General features: G+C 41.9%; 1 long non-coding RNA gene across 2 annotated transcripts in view; it reads right to left on the bottom strand.

The window, feature by feature from the left end:
- Nucleotides 1-813: 813 nt before the first annotated feature.
- LOC125109592 (uncharacterized) overlaps nt 814-6,000 on the bottom strand; it is a 116,565-nt gene continuing 111,378 nt past the window's right edge. For both annotated transcript variants that reach the window (XR_007130293.1, XR_007130292.1), the window contains 3 exons: nt 3,482-3,537; nt 3,215-3,387; nt 814-1,174 (listed from right to left, as the gene is read on the bottom strand). This is a non-coding gene — a long non-coding RNA (uncharacterized LOC125109592). The remainder of the gene's footprint in view (nt 1,175-3,214; nt 3,388-3,481; nt 3,538-6,000) is intronic.

Below are 6,000 nucleotides of genomic sequence, written 5' to 3'. Positions count from 1 at the left end.
TCCCTCATCCACTGCACAAATATTTGTGGAGTTCACTCTAATGATTAAATCCTTTCAACGAAGGGAAAGGACTTTACCGTGCTCTTTATTAGTTATTGGATTTTCCATTTCTTGGTGTGGGGTTGGAGAAGATGCAATAAAGGCAAACAGTTTGAAATTGATCGTTTGCTTCTCTCCTGGGTAATTTCCTGGCAACTGACAAAATTTGCAGCCTATGAGAAGCAGTCACAGACTTGTTGGGAAACCTCTCCCCTTATAGTTTAGACTTTAAAAAATAATCTCTCTAAGCCCCCAATTTCCTTATTTGTAAAATGAGAATAGTATCACTGACCTTACAGGACAGCTGCAAACAGGTTCGCCACCACGATGAAATGGAAAGCAGGGCAGGGCCAAGCTCTAGGGGGCGCCATTCACATAGTCTAAGATGTGAACAAGGCCCACAGGAGTAGCACGATACACAACTTCCACAACCGTACATGGCAGCCCTAGTGCTGACAGAGGATCAAGGGAAAAAAGCTACGAAAGCACTTTATAAACTGTAAAGGGCTGTTATCATCATCATAGCTATTGACCAGGACATCCAAGGAAATACACAAATCCCAACAATGAGGCCAGGGGCATGACTGAGCCAGGAGCAGCCTGAATTGATGTTAAGGGTATACAGAAGAGCACCAAAGAACTTGACCCCAGCAGATGGGCAACCTTACAAGCCATGACCTGCTGAGGGCAGTGGATTAGGAATCAAAGAAAAAGGGAGCAGAGAATCACAGTACAGATGTATGTTGAGTGTTTACTTTATTTCAGACACTCTTCCAACATGTTACATGTGTTGTCCAATTTAATCCCCGCGACCACCCTGTAAGGTGAGTACTGCCTTCCAGTTTAGAGGTGAGAAAATGCTACACAGTGTTAGCAGATGCTCAACCAGGGGACCATGGGCTAGAAGCAGTGGAGCAAAGAGTGGCAAGCAGGCAGGCTCCTCCAACAGCGTGGTTTCAACCACTACCTCCTGCCCCAACAGAAGATAAACCACACTGTGCATGAGGCTCTCGGTGCAGAATCTGGGCATCAGCCAGCCAGTGGGGGAAAGAGATGAGGCCAACAAATCATGTGCTGATGGTATACTGGGTGGTTCTAGATGGTCATCCCTGGCCTCCGGGAGCTTGCTCTGTGTCTGTGGCCATCAAAAATCCAGGAGACAATCAGTAAATCAGTCATGTGGTACCATGCAACTGCATGCTGAACAAAAGGAAACAAATTCTTGAAAGGCTTTCTAAGGGACCTGGAGCCTGATCAGGGTCTTGGAAGGAAGAATCTGGAAGGAGGTGGAAGGGAGAGGTGCTGTCTCCAAATTTCCCTTGCGTGGGGTGTGATTAGGTTGTGGATGGGGGGATGACACAGAAGTGGCCTGGTTCTTCTGATGGAGATACTACTTCTCGGCACCTGCACTCACCCCATATACTCTGCCTCCTCTCCAACCACTACAAAGACATGGTAGTGCTGCTGCTTCAGACACAGTTTAAAATGTAAGCCAAATTATGCCACTTGTCTACTCAGATTTCTTTCTTTTTTTTTTTTCCCTGCTCAAAATTCTTTTGCAAGATTACATCTCACTCAAGATGGGAGGGGGCGGGGAGGAAATAAAAAAGCTTTTAATCATAATCTTCCCATCCTTCACACATTCACTATTTCTCTAGACTCATTTTCCCCTTGTTCCTTCTGCATGAAGGCCCCATTAGCCTCCTGCTAGCCCTTGAGTTCTACACACACGTATCTACCTCAGGACCTTGCACTTGCTTCCTTACTTGAAACGCTCCTCCCCGAGATCCCAAATTCTCCCTCCCTCACAGGCTCCAGATTTCTTCAATGCTGATTTATCGAAGAGGTCTTGCCTAACCACTCTACATATGGCATCAAACTTGGCACTCCCTAACTCTATTTCCCAAATGATGTCCTCCATGACACATAGCTTCTGTTGCTATCATTGTTTCCTGCTCCTCACATTTGGATGTAAACCCTTTGAAAAGCAGACCTATGTGTATTTTGTCCACTACTATTGGAAATAAAAAAGTGCATAGTACAGTGTCTGGCATCCGGTAGGGCTCATGTAATATCTTTTGAATGAATAAAGTAATCTGATTTAACACGTTAGCTTCTCCTTTTTTTTTTTTCCTTTAAGATTTTTATCCAATAAAGTGTTCTGCTCCTTAAGAAAAAGTGAAGCTGAAAACCACTGCTCTAAATTACAGAAGCTATTGCTTGGACAAATTTAGGCCATCATTTTGAAACACTGTGAAGTAAAAGCCGCATTCTAGGCATCTCGGACTCTAAACTTGGCAGTGACAAGATTGAATGCAAAATAGAGACACTGGTTTTCAGGAGGAAGCAATTGTTACCATCCCTTCCCGCATCTTGGTTTCTAAATGATCCTCTTCTGCAGCACAATCTCTAAGTTCCCACGGCAGGGCTGAGACAAATGATAAGGCCCTCTCCAAGCAGCGTTGTCAACATGACAAGACTACTGGGCAGGATTTCTGATGTCATGCCTGGGTCCACAAGACGAAGTGAATGGTCCTGTGGCTGGTTGCCTATTCCAGAAGCACTTTCTGGGCAGTCTCTCTGTCTGATGCTTTTGAAGCCACACTGACTGTTCTTGGATGACTTATCTTGCTAAGCCAAGGAGAAGCTGTCTCGAGATGATAAAGCTGGAGAGGTACCTTAGCAACTCATGGAGCCTTGTTGTGTTTCTTCAAATACAGACTTTATAATTCATTCCCTCCTATCTCTGAGAGCATAATCTCCATGAAGACAGAAACATAATGGGGTTTGGTCACTCACTCCCCCACTCCTACCGCAGTCCTGACACAGAGTCAGTACCCAAAATGGATTGTGGGATGAGTGAATGCATAGAGAGAACCTGCACATTTATAAGGCAAAGACGTTCTCAGAGCCTTCTATGCGTTGTGCACAGAGAGATACAAAAGAGACAGAATCATGGTGTTCCAGCGGGCGGGGGGTGAGGGGCAGGGGCCATCATGCCGGCTCTTTGACAGGCAGAAGCAACACACGAGCATCACCCTTGGGGGTTCTCAGTCTAATGTGGAGTGAAGACAGACATGCAGACAACCATCTATAAAACAAAGCAGAATGAAATAATAGCAAATACCGTTATGAGGCATAGAGGAGCATAAGGAAAGGAACAGCTGAGTCTGACCTGAAAGGGGTAGGCAGAGAACATGTCTGAGCATGCTGTTGCTGCTGAGCCTTCAAGTCCAAGAGGAAATTCTTCAGTCAGTGCTGCAGTCAGAAAGAATAGTAAAAAGGTGTGGGAACAATCTTTCCCCCTCACATCTTCCTCCAGAACAGTGGGTTGAACATCAGGACACTCTGCAAGAAACGACCACTTTAAAAAAATGTCTGCTCCATTATGGAATGATTTTTTTGTAAATACAGTAAAAATGCCAAAACAATGAGAACTTACTATAACTGACTTAGGAGTTAAGTTGATGGCATCCAAGGTCAAGTTGAGAAGCACTGCTGTGTGATTCAGAACAAGCAAACAATAGTCAGATGGCAGAGGCAGCATGCGGATGGGCCAGGCCTCGCCACAGGAGGGATCAAGGTGTCGAGCTGTGAGGAGCAACTCTGCACCCATCCTTCTTTAGTGTTCACCTCTAGTACCTGTGAGTTCTATGGAGAACATAGGGCTGCCAGAAAATTAGGGACAATGTGAGATCTTCAACACTGATATTCTATTAGTTCAGTCTTCCTGACAATTACTTTTTTTTAAAAACGAGCAGAAGTGTTGAGTTTGATCCCTGCCTGAATTATGTCCTGCAAGGGAGAGAGAGACAATATTTCTAGGTTAGATCAGGCACCTCCGCATCTCACAAGTGGGGTTTTTACTCTCTGAATATATATGGTAGATTGACTAATTTCTATATTTTTATAGTCTTTAAAGAAAATCATTCTCCATGGGGGCCAGGGCAGCTGAGTCGGTGAAGTGTCTGAGTCTTGGTTTCATCTCAGGTCATGATCTCAGAGTCATGAGATCAAGCCCTGCATTGGGCTCCACGTTCAGCATGGAGTCGGCTTGAAAGTCTCTCTCCCTCCCACTGCCCCTCCCCACCTTGTGTGTACACATGCTTGCATTCTCTCTAAAATAAATAAATAAAATCTTTTTTTAAAAGTCATTTTCCAAATCTTCAACTTAAACCTATATTTCAGTTTGATGAAATAGATCTGCAGTGACTTCAGAAGCAACAGCATACACTGCCTGGTGTGGTCTGCTGGTTACCTCACAAACCCACTGTCAGCACATTTTCTGAGATGGTAAGAGGGAGACATTTTATCATCAAGAGTTTCAAGGGAAAGAACTCTTTCCCCTCAGACCTCTGATAGAAGTAAAACTCTCTGGAGGTAAAAACAGTAAGATGAGGAAAAAAACTCTGTTCACCCTTCTATTCAACATAGAGGTCCTAATCGGTGCCTTAAAAACAGATAAGAAACAAAGATAAAGAGGTATAAAAACTGGGCAGAAAAAAGATAAAATATATTATTTGTAGGTAACATGATTCTTTATGTTGAAAACGCACAGTGATCCACAGATTTATTATTAGAATTATTTGGAGATGCAGGAGCACCTGGGTGGTTCATTTGGTTAAATGATGGGCTCTTGATTTCAGCTCAGGTCATGATCTCCACACTGGGTATTGAACCTGCTTAAGATTCTCTCACTCCCTCTGCCCCTCCCCCACCTTCTCTCCCTCTCTTAAAAAAAAAAAAAAGAAGAATTATTTGGAGCTGTTAGCAAGTTTGCTAGATACAAAATTCATATTGAAAATTAATTCTCTATCTATATACCAACAATAAAAATTGGAAAATGTTAATTTTTAAGAAGAATATCTTTTTTTTAAGATTTTATTTATTTGACAGAGAGAGAGAGCACAAGCAGGGGGAGAGACAAGCAGAGGGAGAAGGAGAAGCAGACTCTGCACTGAGCAGAGAGCCTAAGGTGAGGCTTGATCCCAGGGCCCTGAGATCATGACCTGAGCCAAAAGCAGTCATTTTAACTGACTGAGCCACCCAAGTGCCCCAAGAAGCATATCTTCATAATAACAACAATAACAATGAAAACCCTGAGAATATTTAGAAATAAATCTCACAAAGATATGCAGTATCCTTATGGATAATATAAAATTTTATTGAAAGACTGCTGAAGAACAATAAAGAAAATTAAAAGATACACAATGGTCCTTGGGCGAAAAAAAAAAAAAAAACCCTCAATATTGTAAACTCAACAATTCTCCCCATGTATCTGCAAAGATTCAATGCAATTGCAATTAAAAGCCATACGTAGTTGTGTGTGAGAAGTGAAAAAGTGATTCTATGATGAATATGGAAGAGCAAAGGGCAATACTTAGATAGTCCTAAAAAGGGATCTAGTGAATTATTTGCCCTACCAGATATCAAGATGTGGTAGGAAGAAGAAAAGAGGTGAAAAAAGGGGGGAGGAAGAGGTAGAGAAGAAAAAGGCTGTAGAAATCATGGGAAAACTGGTACTGGCACAGACATAGGAAAAAATGGTCACAAATTTATGACAAAGTTAAAACTGCAGATGAGTAGACAAATGTCATCGTTCCTTAGCAGATCCTGGAGTATTTAGTTATCCATATGGGACAATAATTGAAGCTGGATCCCTACCTCATACTATACTCAGAATCTATTCCAAGTTAACTAAACACTTAATTGTAAAGGTAAAGCCATAAAAGATTCAGAAGACAATGTCTGAGAATCCTATTATGATCTTGTGGTAGGAAAGGATTCTTAAAACAAGAATGCACAAAATACAAAGAAAAAGACTGATTATTTTTAAGCTTAAAAATATAAATGTTATTCAGAAAAAGATTCTATAAAAGGAGTAAAAAGATAAGCCTCAAATATAAGATATAACTTGCAAAGGTTATTATCTAAGTTATAGAACTCCCACAAATTAATTTT

Source organism: Lutra lutra, chromosome 9 (assembly GCF_902655055.1).
Source record: "Lutra lutra chromosome 9, mLutLut1.2, whole genome shotgun sequence".
NCBI lineage: Eukaryota > Metazoa > Chordata > Mammalia > Carnivora > Mustelidae > Lutra > Lutra lutra.
This window is presented reverse-complemented; position numbering and strand designations above follow the sequence as displayed.